The sequence below is a fragment of the Lissotriton helveticus genome, chromosome 7 (genome assembly GCF_964261635.1).
Source record: "Lissotriton helveticus chromosome 7, aLisHel1.1, whole genome shotgun sequence".
Classification (NCBI taxonomy): Eukaryota; Metazoa; Chordata; class Amphibia; order Caudata; family Salamandridae; genus Lissotriton; species Lissotriton helveticus.
The window spans coordinates 930,115,565-930,137,186 of NC_136068.1; the positions used below are offsets into that span (position 1 = coordinate 930,115,565).

A 21,622-nucleotide genomic window follows, 5' to 3' on the forward strand; every position below is an offset into this window, starting at 1 on the left:
GGTAAATTAAATTCTGTCAGCAGAGTTTTGCTGGAGTTCCGTCAAAATTCCACCAAGTGCAGCGTGGCAGAGTTTTTTCTTGCACACGACAATTGAAGGGTAAGTGGGCGAGTGAGATTTGTCATTTGCTATTGTGATTATTGGTTGTTAGTCTGGTACCCAGTGAGAGTTCCCCAATGCAGACTGTCATGGACGGTTGTAATTGTTTTATAGTATGAAATCTGTCTCTTGAGTAGAAAATCTACTCGAGCAGCAACAAAGTCAACTCAAGAATCATCGCCCTCTGCGACGCCATATAATGACATCTACTCTGATTTTTTAGCACGGTATGAGCTCCCAGCTCTAAAAAGTAGAAGGAACAGTGCAACAAGCCTAATTCTTCCCGTTTGCAGAACTCTGCGGAATCTTGTAGAGTTTTCATGTAAATCCATGGAATTCCGCAGAGTGAAAGTCCATGAGTACCACCCAACCCTAATTGTAGTCTGTTCACTAAATTAGAGAGGTTATTGTACAATGTGCCTTGAATTTATATATTTGAAGGTGATGCCTATGTGATAATGAAAAAAAGGTAGGTTCATTGAAATAAAATATTTATATAGGGTCACTCAATTTGGTTAAGCGGGGAAGCTCTAATTAAGCTACTAGAAGGGTATCTCTTTCTCGCTCCCCTTTTACATCAAAGGTTAATGTTTTGTCTTTAATTCTTGGTGTATAATGTTACATGGGTGTGAAGGTTAACCTACGTGAAAACTTGTCTTATTTTGGGCTCGAGGATCCAAGAGAACCTCAAGCTAAGCCAGAGTCCAGTGTTTGCCGTGCGCTTTGCTAGAACCTTCTGTTGCAGCCCACCTTTCAGTACCATTGTGTGGAATCTCTATTATCACTTGAGATGGGTTTGTGATTTTAATATAGAAGTAGCAGGGGACTTTTGAAACATAAATGCAGAAGTGACTACAGTAGATTATGGCTGGAATGGAAATCTGCTACAGAAACAAGCCTGTTAGTTATACTCAAAAGTTGAATTTTTTGTTACATTATTCTCTTTGAAGCAGTTCCATAGCTAGCACACGTTACTGTTTGATTTACTACAAGAGCTTTGGCAAAACAATTTAAAACATCTGGTCAAAGACAGTATGTTTGGAAGTTACATACAATAGAGTTTTGATCTTATGCAAAGATACAATCCTCCCTTTTATTGTTTCTCGAGTTGTGTTGTCTATTGTTCCCTATTTTCTGGTTTAGTTCTCTTGTGGGTAGCTTACCCCATTTTCTGTATGCCACGAAGCCTCCTGACTGTATGTGTGCTTCTCAATAGGTAGATAGATTTGTAGATAGACATATCCCAAAATAGTGAGAACAGATTTGAAAATTGAATGTTAGTGAAACCAAAATATACATATCTATATTTGCATTTCCCCTGATCTGTCATTTTCTGAGCGGAGCTCGCCCTCCTTTTACTAATCATTAGCATTATCTCAGTGCTCTCTCATACAAGGCAACATTCCTTTATGCCCATTTGACATCAAAGAGGAATTTTAGGCGAGCTTTGGTCAATCATCATTTCCCTTTAATGAGGAGAGTTACTGTGGGAGTTTATTGACATGGCTTATTTGTCACATTAAGGTCTGGTACAAAGAGTTGGAGGACACTTTTTAGAAATACCCCTGAGAATCTCAGGAAATTAGGCTTAACCCCTCCGCTGCGCCGGACGTTCTGCGCTGGTGCAGAACGTTCTATTGCGCGGGCGGGGCCGGAACGTTCAGCGCACGTGCACAGCACTACCGAGGTAGTGCACCCGACGTCCGCTGAACGTGCCCCGCATGGAAGGGGTTAAAATCATTTTAAACTTTATTATACATGGCGCCAAAAGCCGAGTAGCATGTTTCACCACCTGTATTGGAACAATATTGGAGGGAGAAATTCAAACCTGGTAGGCTCACTAGCATACTGAACTCAGCAAATGTCACCAAGGCTTGAGTTAAGTCCTGAGGACTTTGCAGACCAAGATAGCCACTAAGCACAAACAATAGACAATAGACTAGCAGTAGTATAGATTCACACACTCTACTCTGCTTAGCCCCTTGGAAGAGCACTCCCTATTCAACATGTGCATGTACACATGCACACACACACACACACTTACACATGCACACACACATACACATGCACACACACACACACATAATACCCTGTGCCGCAGTCAGCTCTGTTAAGTGTGCTGGGTCACCAGCAGCTTAAATAATTGAAAACCCAAGTTCAAAAAAGGATCAGAGTTTGAGTTTACAGACTAAAGGATCCACACAGAAGAGAGGGCCAATAGACAAGCTCTAGGTCAGGGAACAAACGCATGTTTATTTTCTACCTTCTCTTTCTTGAATTGACCCCCATGCAAGGTAATCAGCTGCATTCATCCTGAGCACTGCTGGCAAATCTGATACTTTTTATTTCAGATGGAAGCGAGATGGCTGACAGACAATGGTATAAGTAGGAGACTCTTGCACTCTTAAGCTAGAGTGCCAGAGGCTCTTCACTCCAAGTGGAATGACTTAATATGAACACAGCATTCCCATATTGTTTGCAATTAATAAAATTAACAGTATGTATCTACAACAGTAAATGTTCTTCAATAGGTATACATGGAAGGGTATGTTTATCTACCACATGTTATCACACAAACTCCCAATCACATTAAATTGATCAAACGCAGCACATTCATTTACTTATGTACTCACTAAGATGCTCACTTGTATCACACAGATCCCAATTTCATTGCCTCTCTCTCACCACCAGGAAACCCCCGCAGTTCCTCATGTGTTCATGGCATCCAAACGATCAAACATACTACTCAAGATTTGTTGTATGATTTGCTATCACTGTGCTACAAACATAACCATATCCAAGTCACTCCACACAACTATCCAATCTACACTGTAGTCACACATTATCAGTCTTGATGACTGAATGGTTTGCAGAGATAACAAACTGTATTTTCCTCTCAGCTAAACTAAAGCACATGTAATCATTAGTGAAATAATTGATGGAGATGTTAGTAGATGTGTACTTTAGTCTCTCTTGCATGTCGAGATTATGTTAGAGGTTCATGAAAGTGTATGCAGTAGAAAGAAAAAATGTATTGACAGTTGACTTTCCGTTTTTGCTGTCTAAGTAGAAAAGTAGTTCAAATATAGGACATTTTGTCTGCAACTTGTTGATGGGTAGAGATAGAGTCATTTTTCTGGGTTAACATTCAAGAATGTAATTTGTGTTACTTCTAAAGTCCCTGCTAAAATTACTCTGTTTGAAATTACTCTTCCACCAGCACCCAGTACATAAATTAGAAAGTATTTTTGCTTTAAGCATCAAGATAATGATTAATGTGGCAGGTGCAGTGACTTAACTTATTAAAGAAACATATGCAAAATATATCTACTTTATGAACATTAGGAGGCCTGCTCTCAAAATGGATTTAGATGTACATTTAGTAGTACTGCAGTAGCACTACTTACATACTACAAAACACAATTCACTAACCTGAAGGCAGATATCTCCTCTCCTGTCTTTTCTTTGTGGATATTTCCACCACAAGCGCGGGGACTTCCATACATGGAGGCCTATATTTTAGTAGTGAATATGTTTTGGAGAGGGTAAGTGGCTGGAAAATGGGGAACGCGTATACCTAAGTAGGAGGAGTTTAGGAAGTGGAAAGGTGGAGTTTGAGGACAGAGGTGCCAAAACAAAACACCACCTCCACACAGAACAGCAAGCCAATTGCTATTCACATACTGCACTTCTAAAGTGAATATAGCCAAATAGCTGCCAAAACAGTAGTAAATGTACTCTAGATCAGCCTTGAATTAACTCCATCACCACACATAGGCACTCACAGATACAGCAATACACTTCCATATAAAATAATTAAAGCAGGGTCTTAAAATAACACCCAAGAAGAAAAAACGTAAAAAGTAAATATAATTATTTCAACTTGTAAATATATTGATTCTGTTTCATTTGAAATATATATATTTGAAAAAGTGATAGCGTTATTTTGATACTCTAATTATAATAAACGTTAAAAACTTTGCCAACAAATTATTAGTATTTAATATTATTTTATGCATACATGTAAATATATTTTAATACATATTAAACAAAATATACATTGTTTTGGGATATTCTTTTTAAACGAGTTAAATATATTTTTAATAATTAGGTGCACATTTCAGCTATGTTGAGACATTTTATTGTATTTAATATAGATTTGAAATATATAAAATGAATTAATATTACTATTTTAAAATACAATATTTGTATTTTTTAAATATAATAAACGTTAACATATTTTAAGTGTAAAAAGTTATGAGTACTCTTTTTCCACTTGTAAATCCTGTTCTGGGAGGACCCACCCGTAGATGAAGGAGTCTAAAGCTACACCTAGCTGCACTTGGAAAAATTGAATTGCATAATTGTATTAAATTACTTCTAGGTGCAGGAGTAGATTTATGCATGAGTAAACCAGGATGTGTAGAATTATCTTTATGAATAGGGCCCTTTGTGTTGCTAGAGAGACACTAAGGCCCAGATATACTACATTTCCACACAACACTGCAAGACACTAGGAACACGTGTATTGTAAACAATCACAGCCATTAGCTGGACGCAGGCTGCAAAAATTAGGTGGATAAGTAATATGGTACTTGCTACTTAAACAATAACTAACACAGATTATGCCATCAGTTATATCATCAATTATGTCATTTGAGATGCCATCAGTGATGTTATAAATGATGTAATAGAACATGTCATGAAGGATGTAATACTTGAGGTCATAAGCAGATAATGGTGGGGTGCAAGTTATAGTTAGCTGTGCTAAATATAACTGTTGAATGAATGTTTTTTTTTAAGTAGTGCATAACATCAGGTTGGCACTGACATATTCACCTAACTATAAAATTACTTTAGCCTTTGTTTTTTTCAGTGGATTTCTATGTTTTTCTTTGAACATAATCAGATCTTTTAATCACACCTAACTAAATCATCACTTTAACTTTTGGTTTTTCTCAGTGAATTTTTAGGATTTCTTTAACTTAAAGTAATATTTTTCAATCATGCGTAAAGTTGAAGGCCATGCGCAGCAGGTTGGGCCATTGGTTGCACAACATGACCTGCTCTCAGAGCCTGTGGCTAGCCCATTGCAGTCAAGCAACCTTATACCGGAGGAGAGGGTCGCTCAGCCCCCTCCCCAAGCTACATCTGACCCTGGAGATTCCAGGGTACTTTGTTGTTAAAAAGGGGAGGGAATGCATACAGCTCCTCTCCCCAACCTAACATTGAGCCCTGGGGCCCCTGGGGGTCAAAAATATTTATTATTATGAAGGGTAAATGATTGGTCCCTTTCCAAGAGACTTAAGAAACCACAGGCAAACAATCTCCCAGAGCCAAATACATTATTATTAGGGGAGGGGCATTTAGCCCCCCATGTACCTCAAATGGGCCGTGGGGATCCGATCCCCTGATGCCATACTTTAAATGTCGGGCAGAGGGGCACATGCTCCCATTCCCCAAGCCTTAAGGTGCTCTGGGGTATCCATACCCTGGGGCCAACTACTTGTACAGTAGGGGAGGAGGCGTGAGACAAAAGCTCAAATGGGCCTCGAGGACCCCAGCCAATATTTTAATTAATAGGAAGCAAGGTGTGCGGCCTACCCTCCCCAAGGCTTAATAGGCACTAGGAACCCCATCCCCCAGGGCTGAATCCAATTTAAAGGGGTAGGAGGTGCATGCCTGCCTCCCGAGCATTATTAGGACCTGGTACCTAACCACCAGGGTCAAAATCAGTCTAATTATTAGGCCCAAGGACCTCATCCCATGAAGCCAAATTGCATAAATAAGAGGAAGGGCATTTGGTCCCCCTCCGGAAGCCTTCTTGGGCCCCTGAGACCCCATACCCGAGGCCAAATACAATAAAAAGGAGGAGTTGGGGCCACATGGACATCCTCCTCGAGCCTTGTTAGACTCGGGAACTCCCTCTTCCCAAACCTGCTTCGGCATCAGGGACCCCATCCCTTGGAGCCAAATTCAATGTGAAGGGGAGCATGTAGCCTGCTGCCCACACCTTGATAGGCCCTGGGGACTCCATTCCTGTGGTCAAATACAATAAAAAAGGGGTCAGGTGCAGGTCCCCTACCCTCCCTGAGCCTTATTAGGCCCGGGGCCCCCATCCCCTGGGACAAAATGCTTAATCAAGGGGAGGGGGCCTGTGCCTTCGAGCCTTCTAGTGCCCTGTTAATCCCATCCCTCTAAGTTACCAGTGGGTTGCCCAGTGCCCACCCAAGAAACCCACAAACTACTATTTGGGGGGCACAGGGATAGCCCCAGGGCATCTGTGACTCCAGACATCTCCCTGCACACTGCAGGAGCCAGCACTGCCCCCACCCAGAGAGAGCAGTTTTCTTTGCATGCTGCGTTGGTGGGAAAAATGTCTGTTTGCCCGCACGAGTACAGGCAGAAAAACCTCTATCTTCTCCCACCAGGCTGGAGTATGTTTGAATCTCCCACAGATTGGGAGTGGACTTGCCTTTCCTGCCCGCACTGCTGCAGGCGGGGAAGCCATGTTTGTTGCCAAGTAGTGGAAGATTTAAAAATGCTCCCTCCTGTCGGGAGCACACATGTTTTTTTACCTGCATTGATGTGAGCAGGGAAACTTTGTCTTGGGGGTTGTTTCCACAGGGCAGAGTACTTTAGCCATCCTTGTGAGATTGAGACCCTGGGCATTCTAAGGCTCAAGGTGGGGGGCAGCACAGCTCGCTCCCCTTGTTGAATAGGGCCATGGGGATGGGATCCCTGGAGCCTTTTTAGGATCTTGAAGCAGGCTGTGTGGCCCCCCTCCTCTTGTTTATGATTTCAGCTCTGAGGGATGGGGTCCCGGGGGCCTAACAATGCTTGGAGAGGGGGAGTGTGTGCCCCCTCCCCGTAAATAATGCATTAGGCCCTAGTGGGTTGGCTTTAATCAGTTCGGGGAGGAGCGATGTGTGCCTCCCTCAACTTATTTAAGTTACCCGGTACCTAGGGATGGGGTCCTCGGGCACAAAATGAACTCATGAAAGGGGGCCCTACTCAAACCCCCTCGCAAATATTTAAATTTAAAAAATGGCAGAACACTTTTTTGGGTGCAATCTCACAGGAGTCCAGCGGAATTAGGTCAAAACCTGATATTTTACTTTTTTTTTATTTTTGGACCAGGGTAAGGGGTACCTCTGAGCCCCCCACAGGGCCTAGGGGGTCAGGGTATCCCTACCCTGCCTCTTCATGTAATTTTTACTTTTTCTCTTCAGAAAAGGGGACTAAGTCCCCAAGTCCTGGAACGGCTACCAGCTACATTTTTACTAATGTTTCTGTCAACCAATAAGAGCACAGCTCCTGCAGGAGCCTGCTTCCCCTGAGAGCGGATTGGCCCAAGAGAAAAATAAAGCTCTCTGGCCAATCAAAAGACCTTTTTTTGTAAAATTGGGTTAGAGGGATCATCTTAATCCCAATCATCCAGATATACAAATATTTTTGAACCGTGATTTTTTTTTTTATAAACTACTTAATTTGCTCCAAATCACAAAAAAACACAATCTATGTTCCAAGATCTAGCTTTCTGTCAAATTTGGTGTCATTCCATTGAGCAATTTTTGTGGTAGTGCTTCTTAAATAACTCTCTCAAAAGTTTATGGGGATTGTGTGTTTTGGAACCACAACTTGTCTTGGCTGATGCTTGATGGATCATCCCAAAACTATCCAGTAAGGAGCCAAGGTGGGTGAACTTTTTTATTTAAATGTTTGTGATGATTCGTCAAACAGCACCAAAATTATTAGCAGGGCACAAGTCCTAAAAAAAGAAGTGGGGGGACTCTCCAAGTTAGGTGGTGTGACAGGAAGTGACATCATGACAGGAAGTGACATCACATGTGTAGCAGATCTATCCTTTGCACGTATTGCAAGATTTAACAATTGAAGCTGCTCAGTACTTAAGCCTATGACTTAAGGTCCCTGTATAGAGGAACTAGCAGCCCGCCCCGGTGTTGCCCGGGGGCAGAAGGGGGCTGGGGCTGCATTTTGTGCTTTTGTTTAGTGCCGGCCGGGCCCCCCGCCCTCCCGCCCCGACATTGCCTATACCGCTGCCTGCCCGCCTGCCTCCCGCCCGCCTCCCGCGCGCCTCCCGCCTCTGCCTAGCAGGTTGCCTGGGGGCAGAAGGGGGCTGGGGGCTGCATTTTGTGCTTTAGTTTAGTCCCAGCCGGGCCCCCCACCCGCCCGCCCCGACATTGCCTATACCGCTGCCCGCCCGCCTCCCGCCTCCCGCCTCTGCCTTACCTCAGCCGCGCTCCGGACTTAGCCCCCACTCCCGGGCCCCCGCCCGCCCCGACATTGCCCGGACCGCCTCCCGCCTCGCCTTACCTGAGCCGCCGCGCCACTCCTCGCCGCACGTCGCCGCTCGTCACCGCTCCTCCCCGCCAGTCGTCATCACGCAGGTGTAGGTCGCGGTCAGCGCTACGTCGCGGCCGGCGCTTGTTTTAAGGGACTACTTTGTTTTTAAACTTTAATTTTTTAATTTACGTTTATTTTTTATTTTATGCAGCCTATGTCCATCTAAACACCCTGAGGATTCCAACAATGTATTGGGTGTGTGGATTGGCGCTGTGGTTCCCGAGTTTACCTTGCCAAAAGGTTTCTGTTCTCTCTTTATAATAGTAGTATAGATTAACAGCCCAAATGTGGATGAAGTTTGGTGTACAACTACATTAGTAAAGACATTAGGTGCTGTAAGTGAGGCATACTAAAACATGGCACCATGAACAAAAGCAAATAGCTACCAAGTTTTGAGGGTGCTCGGTAAAATAAGTGGGGGATGCCGTCCACCCGTGTGGTACCCCGACTCATGCCCTGTCCGTTATACTTGGGCGGGTGGCACCTCCCGCAGTGGCTGCTATAAAGGCAGAAGGTGTACTCGGCAGGCAGAGCCCACTTAATGTGCTGCCATCTTGCAGCTCGGCAGCAAGTTAGCATCTAAGTAAACTATAAGAGAACAAAGTAGCCCAGTAATATTGAAAAATCAATGCAGCTGTGCTAGTCATGTGCTTGCCACTATGTCTGCATAATGTGTAAAAGGGGTGACAACATTATCTAAATGTTAAGCAGCTTTGTTATACGGTTACCTCAGTTGGCAGTTTGTTCTTTTAGACTGCTGAATTCTTCCAGAGCAAACATGAGCTGGTTGTGATGTTGGAAAGCTCCCACACATGAGCTAATCAGACCAGTACCAGCGCCACGAGCCTCCTCTCGCTTTGCTGCTTGAGTTGTCCCCTCACCCACTCCCTCATTGCTGCTTGCCCTCTTCTTGCTTGCTCCTTTTGTGAACATCAAGCCACATCTGCACAAGCACTAGTGCTTTCAGTAATTCCAAATGTGATAAGCAACTTTGTTACACCTCCGTTGGCAGTTTCTTCTTTTAAGCTGCTCAATTGTTCCAGAGCAAATGTGAGCTGGTTGTGATGTTGGAAAGCTCCCACACATGAACTAGTCTGACCTATAGCAGTACGCGGTGATATGACGCTGGTTCGGTGCATATACATGATCTCCACAATGGTGCTAGGACAATTTTTAGAGGTGGGTGCTGCTGCCAAAACTACTGCACTTAAAAACCTTAAGAAACATGAAACAAATCCGGACAATAAAAAAAAGATATAAAAATTACGGAAAAGACGACCTGACCAAGGTTCAGCACAACCATAACCTAAATACAATGAGTAAAAGTCTGGTGCAGCACACTTCCCGTGCCTGTCGCCACAAGGCACAAAAAAGGTCAACAAATTTCTTCAGATAATGGAAGGCGCACTCATTCAAATATAAGATAGAATCCTCTTTAGTCCAAATTGTTAAATTCTTTATTGCAGCAATTATGCCAAACAAGTTGTACAGCCAACGCGTTTCGTTCCTAGGCGGAACTTCGTCAGGGCAATTCAAAATGTAAAGAAGGGAGTCTCAACGGTGTGTGGACCAACCAAAGTAATTTTCGTAGTCAATCACACGAAACCCGGATCCCTGGGAAAAACCGAGTCGTCCCAGAGTATTCCGCAAGCAATAAGTATGAACTATTCAGCAGGAAATTCCAATCTTTGTGGGTGAAGTATGGTCACACACAAAAGTGTGCCCCTGGCACAGGAGTATTTATTTATTTATTTATTTATGCATTTTTATATAGCGCGGACTTTACCCGAAGGCGTCAGAGCGCTTCACATTAGGAACAGAAATGAAACATAATGAGAAACATTACAAAAGAACAGATTGCAAAAACATACGTTACTTACATAAGGTAATAGTGACAATTGTGAGCAAACAAAATACATGAGGTAATAAAAACTGTGAGCAACCAAAAATACATGAGGTAGTAAAGGTAATAGTGACAATCGTGAGCAAACAAAATACTTGAGTAAAAATTGTGAGCAACCAAAATACATGAGGTAGTAAAGGTAATAGTGACAATCGTGAGCAAACAAAATACTTGAGTAAAAATTGTGAGCAACCAAAATACATGAGGTAGTCAAAAGTGCACAAGAGGAAATGAAAGTGACAAGTGTGCAGTTATAAGAGAAAACAGAGTATAATTAGAGGTATAGTCCTGCAATAAGTGCTAGACACTCAGGCTCAGGAACAAGCGTTACGTGGGCAAGGTGGCACTTGTGCAAGTATCAAAGTTAAAGACATGTGAGAGGTAGCAGTCGTGTGTTGCAAGGGCAGAGTGGTGTGTGCATGTTACAAAAGGGCACCGAACACCAGTACATGGAAAATACTGCAAAAAGGCAGACCCTCCAATCACAGGCATACACTGGGAAGGCACTTCCATGGTCATGGAAAGTAGAAATTATCAGTAGTGGGAAGTCTTCCTCACAAATAGCAAGAGGACGTGAATTACTTTTGGAGGTGTCTCTGGAGGAGGAGAACTTTGAGGTCCCTTTTGAAGGCCTGGGAGGAGGCGGTGGTCCGGAGCTGAGGTGGAAAGGAGTTCCAGATTCTCACTGCGTTGCCTGAAAAGGATTGGGCCATTGTTCTTTCCTTCTTGAAAGTGGGAGGTTCAAGCAGTAGATTCTCCGCATTGCGTGAACGTCTAGAGCCACCAGAGAGTTTCAGTTTATTCGCCAGGTAGCTGGGAGATGAGGAGTGCAAGGCTTTGTGGGTAATGCCGGCAGTCTTGTAGATAGCTCTAGCCTCGAAGGGAAGCCAGCGGAGGGTGGATAACATCGGTGTGATGTGATCGCTTCTTTTGGCCCCATAAATGAAACGAGCTACTGAATGGAAGACAGACTTAAGTGGGGACAGGTGAGATTTGGGGAGGCCAGTAAGTAGAGAATTGCAGTAGTCTAGTCTAGAGAGGACCAGCGATTGCACCAGGGTTATAAGGTCCTGCTCCAGGAAGAAGCGACGGATTCCCCAAAGAAGGGTAGTTCCCAGACTCCCAAAAAGATCCAGGCAATAGGGATAGAATGTGTGCTGGGGGCGCTTGTATTCAGCAACCACTTAGCACGATATGAACTGTTAGCTCAGATTACAGCAGCTGCTCCCTGCATGGTAACTAGTTTCTCTCCTATGTTTCCTCTCTCATGATGGAGTTAGCACCTGTTCTTTTTTTCCTTACACCTAGGTATGTGCGGGTGAATGGAAATCTTGGCTCTGCTGTCAGATCCTGGTTTTGCTTAACTTTGCAAAATTTCGCACACCATCTGCATATTTCATCTTGAATGTATCTTGCTAATAAAGTGTGGATTATCCTATAACTTCAAATAGCAGAGAGCTAATGGTATGGGCTGATGGGGAGGAGGTGGATCATTGTCGGAGGATGGTTCACAGGAGAGCTCTGACAAAGGCAACCTTGCTGGGGAGATGGTTGGTACCCTCACGGGACAGTGTTTGCAGTACTTGGTGATTAAATACCTCGGGATGTGCTGGTAGTTGGGACAGTGATTGAAAATGTTGCCAAGCAATCAGTTTACTTGTTGTCAACTTCAGATCCTTGCAGCAATGGTTTCCTGATGCTACAACGGGCTGCTGAAGCTGCTCTTTTTTAGGTCTGACTTTATATTAATCTGTGTGTTGACCTTTTTGTTGACAATAAACATCTTTATATAAGACCGTTTTTGTTTAGTTTTACAGCATTACGTTTTGAATCCTTGGAAAGGTTCACAAATAATATCAGATTTGAACATTAGATGACTTGGCACGCCTGTATTGTGGAGAACAGAGGCGAGGTCATCGGTTCAGTAGCAAATTAGAGTGTGACCTAGAACCGATGTATATTTGATCGTCTGTCTTAGAAGAAGTCATTCACCAAGTCACAAAATATATTAATAATGGTGTGGAACTGAACGAGTGCAAATTAGGAGATAAACACTCCCAAGAGCGAGCAGACAGTCTCGCACCATCTCTGACGTCCCTCGTTTAATTGATACTTCAGCGCCAACTTCCTCCGGAAGTAACACACCCACACGAGGCTCGTATGTGGCAGTGGAATTACAGGACTGAAGAAAAACGGCGGCCTGGGTAATACGGTGTGAATATGAACGTGTCACTCTGGCACATATCTGTAGCATGATCCTTACAAAGGTGTATGTAAAAAGTTGTTTGGGGGCGGCAGAGCCGCGCACAGCACTATGGGGACATTATCGGTATCTGGATAACTGTTCTGCACAGGGAATATATGTGCGTCATTTCAAAAGGGTGTACATTGTCTTCGTAAGGTGCAACTTCACTTGCAGTGTGCAACCGACCCCCAAAGTAAAAGTAGGGCAAATACAGAGCTGATTGTTAAAACTGAAAGAGACGTAAATGCTATCTGAACTTGTACTCCTAGCGACACAGTGGCTAGCGTTTTAAGATTTTTTTGTTTACTATGTCTATGTTGCACTCACAGATAAGGAATTGTAGTCCCCAACCCCTCCGTCCCCCGCCCCCCCACACTCCCCCCAACAAAAAAAAAAACACATTTGCATTCACTGTTTCTAAACTTGGCGCTGCACGTAATTCCGTGTGGAGTGGTGCACGAGAAAATGTAAGTGTATTTCTTATCCGAAGCGTGGCAATTTCAGACCGAAGACCGCAGTCTAAAAGCACTAATGGACCCGAAGGTGCTTTCATTACATGTGCAATTAAGAGAGAGATCTTTGAATCTGTAGCTTTCAGCAGGCATGTTTCAAACGTTTCAGCACTTGTAATTATTACTTAGGACACCGAGCGCCGCTGCTCACCAAGTAGAGAATTACAGTATATCTTCAGTAGACCACGTGGTACAGCAGCCGAGAATGCTCAGAAACAGATTGAAGAATAGTATTCCTTTAATAACCTTAGTGCGAAGAAGGCGCACCACCCACGTCACCGTCAAACGGGTTATTCTTTTCACAATCAAAGACGATCAGAAACACTGGTAATGCAAAGGACTCCGCAGCTCGCCATGGATCAGACTCCGAGGCGCTTTTACTCCAGGGCTCAGAGGTCGAGGCGCTGTTACTCCGGGGCTCAGAGGTCGAGGCGCTGTTACTCCGGGGCTCAGGCATCGATGCGCACTTACTCTGGGGCTCAGTCTTCGAGGCGCTGTTACTCCGGGGCTCCGGCATCGAGGCGCTGTTACTCCGGGGCTCAGGCTTCGAGGCGCTGTTACTCCTGGGCTCAGGCTTCGAGGCGCTGTTACTCTTGGGCGCAGTCTTCGAGGCGCTGTGACTCCGGGGCTCCTCTGCTGCTTCTTGTTGCTCTGCTGACAGTCTGCGGAGCCGCTTCCGGGCAGCTGCGTTATTCCATTCCCGAGGAAATGATGAAAGGCGCTTTTGTTGGGAATGTGGCTCTGGATCTAGGGATGGATATTAAAGAGTTCTCAGAAGGCGGAGCCCGGATTGAGTACAGAGGTAGGAAGCAGTATTTTGCTCTCAACTCAGTTAAGGCGCATTTAATCGTCAATGAAAGGATTGACAGGGAGGAGGTGTGTGGACGTGCTGTCTCTTGTCTGTTGCAAATACAGATTATTTTAGAGAGAGTTTTGAAAGTGTATGCAGTAGAAATAGAAATCCAAGATATTAATGACAACTCTCCCACGTTTATTGCTGATCAAATAACACTACAGATTATTGAAAACACAGTGCCTGGCGCACGATTTGAGCTTCCAGGCGCTCGAGATGCAGATGTTAGAAATAACTCTCTCCAGCACTATCAGCTGAGTGCTAATAAGCACTTCGCCCTGGATGTAAACCTAAGAGCAGATGGCACAAAGCATGCAGCGCTGGTCCTGGAGAATTCACTGGACCGGGAAGAACAAGATGTTCACCAACTGATCCTCACAGCCATTGATGGAGGAAAACTTGCAAGGTCAGGGACAGCACAGATCAAGGTCACTGTTCTTGATGCCAATGACAACGCCCCCGTATTTGACAAGTCTGTTTACAAAGTCAGTGTGTTGGAAAACGTGCCAAAGGGAACTACAGTGACGACTGTAAGAGCTATTGACATTGATCAGGAACTAAACTCAGAAGTAACTTATTCATTCACTAACGGTATGGACACGGATTTACAAACATTCACATTGAATTCTAAAACAGGAGAAATAGTTTTGAGCGATAACCTGGATTTTGAAATAAAACAGTTTTATGAATTAGAAGTTCTCGGGAGTGATGGAAGTTTTTCTTCAAAATGCCAAGTGTTGGTAAAAGTTGTCAATGTGAATGACAATGCCCCAGAGATCATACTGTCCTCACTGCTCGATCAAGTTGCAGAGAATAGCCCTGTGGGCACAGTCATCGCCCTTCGTATTCGACCAAGATGCAGGAGAACATGGAAAAGTTACATGTTCCCTCCCTCCTCATCTCCCCTTTCATTTAAAGAAGTCGATTGGAACTTATTACAGTTTGGTGACTAGTGGTCTGTTGGACAGGGAAGAAGTCCAACAATATAACATAACAATCAAAGCAACAGACAGCGGAACTCCCCCATTGTTTAAAGCGGAAACACTACATTTACAGATCACAGATGAGAATGACAACGCCCCAAAATTTGATCGCGCCTCATACAGCGCCTACATAATGGAAAATTTATCTTCAGGAACTTCCATTTTTGCAGCAAGAGCAAAAGATTTTGATATTGGTCAGAATGCAAGAATCACTTATTCCATCACTGAAGGGAACATTAAAGATGTTCCACTTTCTTCTTACATATCCATTAATTCCGACTCAGGTGTGATCTATGCACTTCGTTCCTTTGACTTTGAAGAGTTCAAAGAGTTCCAGATTGAAGTGAAAGCTCAAGATGGCGGATCTCCAACTCTGATGAGTAATGTCACTGTGATATTCTCCATACAGGATCAGAATGACAACACTCCAGAAATATTATACCCATCACCGACTACAGATGACTCCTCTGGGGTGGAGATGGCTCCTCGTACCTCTGAACCAGGTTATCTGATCACTAAAGTGGTGGCTGACGATGCTGACTCTGGGCAAAATGCCTGGCTCTCCTACCATCTGCTGAAGTCCACAGACCAGGGGCTGTTTACTATAGGTGTTCACACTGGAGAAATCAGGACAGCCCGACCAATTATGGAAAAAGATGCTATAAAACATTTTCTGGTGGTGTTGGTGAAGGACAACGGACAAACCCCTCTCTCGTCTACCGTTACAGTCACCATAGTGTTGGCAGACAGTATGCCGGAAATGCTTCATGATATAAGTAACCCTTCAGCTCCTGCAGACATGGAGTCAAACCTCACCCTGTATTTGGTGATCGCTCTTGCTGTTGTTTCCTTCTTGTTCCTTTTCCTGATCATTCTCCTTTTGGCGATCAGGCTTCACCACTGGAGGGAATCTCATCTCTCGGACACATCCGGTGCTATCTTCAACGCACTTCCCGCCTCCCATTTTGTGGGCATTGATGGAGTCAGAGCTTTTCTACAGACTTATTCACACGATGTATGTTTAACAACCGACTCGGTTAACAGCCAGTTTAAGATTCCCATTTCAAGTGATTCAAATACACTTTCAGGAAACCAGAACTTTGAAAATCAAGGGTCCGGGCTTATTGATGATTTTCTATGCATTGGAAAAGAGGACCAACCCTTTATTCAGGTAGGAATGTTAGTTTTTGGAACCTTTTAACTGAAAATCAACAATACATCATGTTTTGCCTGATAAAATTAACACGTGTTAACAGTAGACAGTATAATTTATTATTTTACATTATGTTAAGCCATGTACCAATTTATGTGGGGATGAAATGTTATCGTTTGAGTTCAAATATGCTTCATTAATGTCTTTTTTCTTTGAAGATTCAATATAAACAATTCACACTATTTTCCTAACACACAAACTAGAAGAGTGGCAGAAATCACCCCATTATACTAAAAATATGTAACAAGCGACAAGATATATTATCTTAACACCTGTTAATGAAAGACAAGATGGTGCATTAATTACTTTCCAGTTCCCGGCTTCAACGGTCCTGATTGCTTTTATTCAACAAAAAGAATGTCAAACACAACATTTCAACCATTCATTCAAAGTAACATGATCTCCAAACTGCAGAGCCACACCGTTCCACTCACCCACAACACACACTAGTTCTATCTGACCCAGGGTGAGACCTATGGCCTCTCTGGATGTGAGATGAGGCAAATGCGATCTTCTGGATAAAAAATCAATTATTTGTTATAAACTAAAATTATGGTAATTGTCAGTAGTGACAACAGAACCCTGTATTCATTGAATATTACCTGCTAGGGTGATTTTCAGCAATATCTTGCAAGCTGCTTGCCGAATTGGCTATGAGAAGCATGTTCCTAAAATGCAAGCCTTTCATTCAAATTATGTGCTTATGTCGATTAATCTTCCAGAACTTGTATGCATTTAAATTACCCGAAAACAGATTTGAGATCATGCCCCTTGTAATCACAAAAGCCACTCACTATAGGCCTTATGGGTTCAACTTATCACATTGCAGGATGTCCTCATGCAAGGCCAGTTTAAATTGTGCCTTTTTGGCTTTATTAGCAATGTTCAGCATAGCTAATGGGGATAACACTGCAATTCGATTAAATGATTAATAAATAACCAGTGCCACAACCTATTGCTGTTCAATGAGCTTTGTTGTTATATGACCACCCTCTTCTTACTCACGCAGCTATAACATTCCCTTGTCAAAGTCCGTAATGTGCTATTTGCTGATGAATTTCTTGCCTGCTTGTATCTTCAGAGTTCTTTGCATACTGTGATCACTATAATTTGATTGCTGGAAGCAGGTTAAATTAAATGTCATGTAGTAAAAAAATAATGTGAATAAAGAGAATCGTCTGCATTTTGAGTACATTAGGCTGCATGAATTCTTTTTTTAAAAAAAATATTTTTATTGACAATTTTTACATAATTAATACATCCCCCCACCCCCCTTTTCCCTGACCAAGAGCATGTTGAGGAAAAAAAAGAAAAAAAAACATAGATACATAAATAAATTAATAAGCCACTATATACCAACATACAATAGAAATTAATCCGGAATGTGCTATACGATTCCAAAAAGGTATGCGTATACATAATACCATATACTTAATATATACATACATCATCTGTTGGTCTAAGCTACGTTATAGGGATACAAAATAATATATATGTAAATAATACTATAATCCAAGATTGCTTATAAAGTTAAAAAAGGAGTACATATGTGTATACTACTATATGCTTATTATATACATGCATTAGTTAATTTTCACTGTGCCATAGAAGTACAAAGAAATATATATGTAAATAATACTATATACGCTAAATGCAATCAAGTATGTCTCTGGATCCATAATAGCATTGGTGACCAGATCCGCATACCCATTAATCTTTTTTTAACGCCTTTGTTTTTATAAATTGCAACCTCCAGACTACAGGTGGCTAAAAACCTAGACCTCCATTGTGGAAATGCCGGTGGCTCTGGATCTAACCAAGCTGATGCAATTGTAAGTCGCAGTATTGCCATGGCCACAAATATTAGCCCCTGAGTGTTTGTCTGCAATTCCCGATTTGCCACACCAAGCATTATTTCTTCAGTTGAGATTTCTATTCTTGTTTCACAGACCTCTGATAAGAATTCCGAGATATCATTAATCAGCTTAGTAAGAGTGTTACATGTAGCAAATATATGGATAATATCGGCCCCATATAGTGCACAACGAGGGCATGTTGTTCCCTTCCCTGTTCCCCATTTAGTAATCTTCTTAGGGGTATAGTAAAGGCAGAAGAAGGTTTTGTAAAATTGTGCCTGTAGTTTTATTGACATCAATATGTTCAAAGCTAAGTCGTATGCCATGCGGGGAATATTTGACTGTACTTCTAGTTGTTCCTGCCACATTGCGTATTGTTTCTCCATATCATCTAGGGCCATTACATTAAAATATTCATAGATTTCCCCGATCCTGAGAGTTTCTTTATTCCTGCATAGATTGTCAATCAATTGATTATGCAGGAATTTCTCCCGACCACCAGTTTTCTTTGTTAGAAAATCTCTAACTTGCAAGAACTTGAAAAAATCCCTATGGCTGATATTATATTCCTCATGTAGATCCTCAAACATCTTGAGGCAGCCTTGTTTATAAAAGCAGCCCAGTTGCACCATCCCCGCCGATACCCATCTGTGTATGCAGGTATCATGAAATATTAGTGGTAGATCGTTATTACTATTCATTGGTGTGTAAAATGAAAATCGCCCGAGCCCCAACACCTTGCGAATACTACTCCATGCTTTATATGCCCCTCTAATAGTCTTAAATTTGACTTTCTTAAAATAGTTATCATTTGTATGTCGCCAAAAGCAGCCGGCACAATCTTCTCCTAATAGGAGTTCTTGAGGAGATGGGATCTCTTGACTATTGCTACCATTCGAGATCAAGTAGGCACAGTATTTTATAACAGTGGCCCAGTAATATAATTTAAAGTTCGGTAGGGATAGACCTCCCTTTTCCTTCGGTAATGTCAATTTTTTAAGAGCTCGACGTGGTTTCTTATATTCCCAGATAAAGCTTGAAAGCATGGAGTCAATAGTCACAAAGATCTTGGGGGGGAATTCAAGGCAGATAGTCCTAAAGAAATATAAAAATCGAGGCAAAAAAACCATCTTAATCAAGTTACAACGGCCCCCTATAGTTAAATGTAGATTATCCAATCGGATCATTTCCTTCTTTGTTCGGGAAATCAGAGGTTTTAAGTTAATATCGACAATGTTTGTGATTTTTGCACTTATTGTTACCCCTAGGTATACGGCCTCCTCGGTCACTCTTGGATCAACCATCACAATCTTGTTGTTTAACACGATTTGAGTTTTATTAGAATTCAGTTTGTATCCAGACACTACTCCAAATAAGTATGCCTCTTCTTCTATTACCGGCATAGCTATACTGGGATCGCTGGTGACAATCGCGATATCATCGGCATATGCCAATGTTTTAGTATTATGCCTACGTATTGTGATTGGTGATATATATACACAGTTATCTAACCAACGAATAAATGGATCGATATATATTGCAAATAAAAGCGGTGAGCAGGGGCATCCCTGCCTGGTTCCTCTTGTGATTGCAAAATTTTCAGATAGGAGCCCATTAACTAATACTCTAGCACTTGGTTTATTATAAAGTCCTCGAGCAGCCGTAATAAATTTGTCATTGATTCCACTATAGAGCATTGCCGTCCATAAAAATCTCCAGGAGACCCTATCGAAAGCTTTCTCAGCGTCGAGAAGTATAAGCGCCATAGGGTCTCCTGAAGATTCTGCATAGTCGAACAATGAGATCACCCTTTGAACATGGTCCGTTGTTGACCTTCCTGGTATAAATCCATGTTGGTGTTTGGATACTATTTTATCTATTATCGGTGCCAATCTGGTCGCCAAGAGTTTCGAATAGATTTTTGAGTCCCCATTAATTAAAGTGATTGGACGATAAGAGCCTAATTCGAGTGGATTTTTTTTTTTTCAAGAAGACCACAATTTTGGCCTCTGACCAGGAGGGAGGAGGGGTACCTCCTAGAAATATGTGTACAAACAAAGTCGTCAATATTGTTTGTAATTGATCTGCAAATTTCAAATAGAACTCAGATGGTATCCCATCCAGTCCCGCTGCTTTTCCGCTTTTTAATGCGTTTAAGGATAGCAGGATCTCATCCCAATTCGGTAATCCATCCAGCAATTCTTGGTCATTCTTCTCAAATCTAGGTCCTCGGTTTCCATCTAAATACTGATCTGGATCCCCCAATCCATTTATAGGTTCGGTATATAGCTCTTGATAAAATCTCTGAAATGAAGCCCTTACCTCATCTGGTTCTGATTTTAAGCCTAGTCTTGGGTCATGAATTTCTCTAATGGTGCTTACTGATGTCTCTTCTCTGATACGTATCGCTAACTGATGCCCAACCATTTCACTCAACTCATATATCTTTTCCTTGTTTACTGCTGCCTTAATGATAGCTTTTTCAACTATTAATTCTGTAATACAATTTTTTGCAATAGCTACCTGCGCTAATGCACTTTCTAGCCCATGACCTTGTTGAGCAGCAACAATCAAATTTTCTTCGGCTTTACCTAAATTATAATGTAAAGCAGCCAGATGGGATTTCCCTTCCTTGTTAGCTCGCAGAGAGAATTGTAGTGTCTCTCCTCTTATACCCGCTTTAAGTGCGTCCCATACTATTTCTATAGATGTACTTTCAAGATTGTCTACAATGAAGCCGGGGATCCACGGCTTCATATGTTTACAATACTTTTCATTCATTAGCAGGGCCCTTTCAAACGCCCAGCTCTTGATTGGGTAATTCTTCGGGATGCATAATAGGTTTAAAATTAAGGGTGCATGAATTCTGGTGCAGGATCTGAAAATGTAACCTTTTTCTTTTTTTGGATTTGACTTTATGTCAAAATAGAGTTCCCTTTGGGCACATTAGGTATGAGGACATCAACTTCACTGTCACAAAATCGGACAACAAATATGCAAACATAAAAACAGATTCAAGCACAAAAACTAAAACTAAGAGCAATGCGTAAGCTACAAAATTATGAAAAAACGGTAAGTTCCAGATAGCACAGTTTATTTATACATAAAATTAATAAAAACAAATTAAGATCACAGTAAAATTGGGAACACAGAAAATATAACAGGAATGAATCAAAACGGAATACAGTCTATATTTCCTGATGAAGACGGCGACATGCCAACTGTCCGTCGAAACGCGTTGAAATTGAGGGAATAATACTACTGATATTTGATTTAGGATTTGTGTGTACTTCCCTGATTAGGTGTATGAATCTGATTAGATGAATTGATGTTTTGATTCATTCCTGTTATATTTTCTGTGTTCCAAATTTTACTGTGATCTTAATTTGTTTTTATTAATTTTATGTATAAATAAACTGTGCTATCTGGAACTTACCGTTTTTTCATAATTTTGTAGCTTACGCATTGCTCTTAGTTTTAGTTTTTGTGCTTGAATCTGTTTTTATGTTTGCATATTTGTTGTCCGATTTTGTGACAGTGAAGTTGATGTCCTCATACCTAATGTGCCCAAAGGGAACTCTATTTTGACAT

The 21,622-nt window shown here is 42.1% G+C and overlaps 1 protein-coding gene and 1 pseudogene across 1 annotated transcript in view; both read left to right on the forward strand.

The window, feature by feature from the left end:
• Window positions 1–21,622, forward strand: part of LOC144767141 (protocadherin gamma-A10-like) — a 458,767-nt gene that overhangs the window by 333,288 nt on the left and 103,857 nt on the right. The window lies entirely within an intron of this gene.
• LOC144767174 (protocadherin gamma-A11 pseudogene) lies at window positions 13,481–16,163 on the forward strand (annotated as a pseudogene).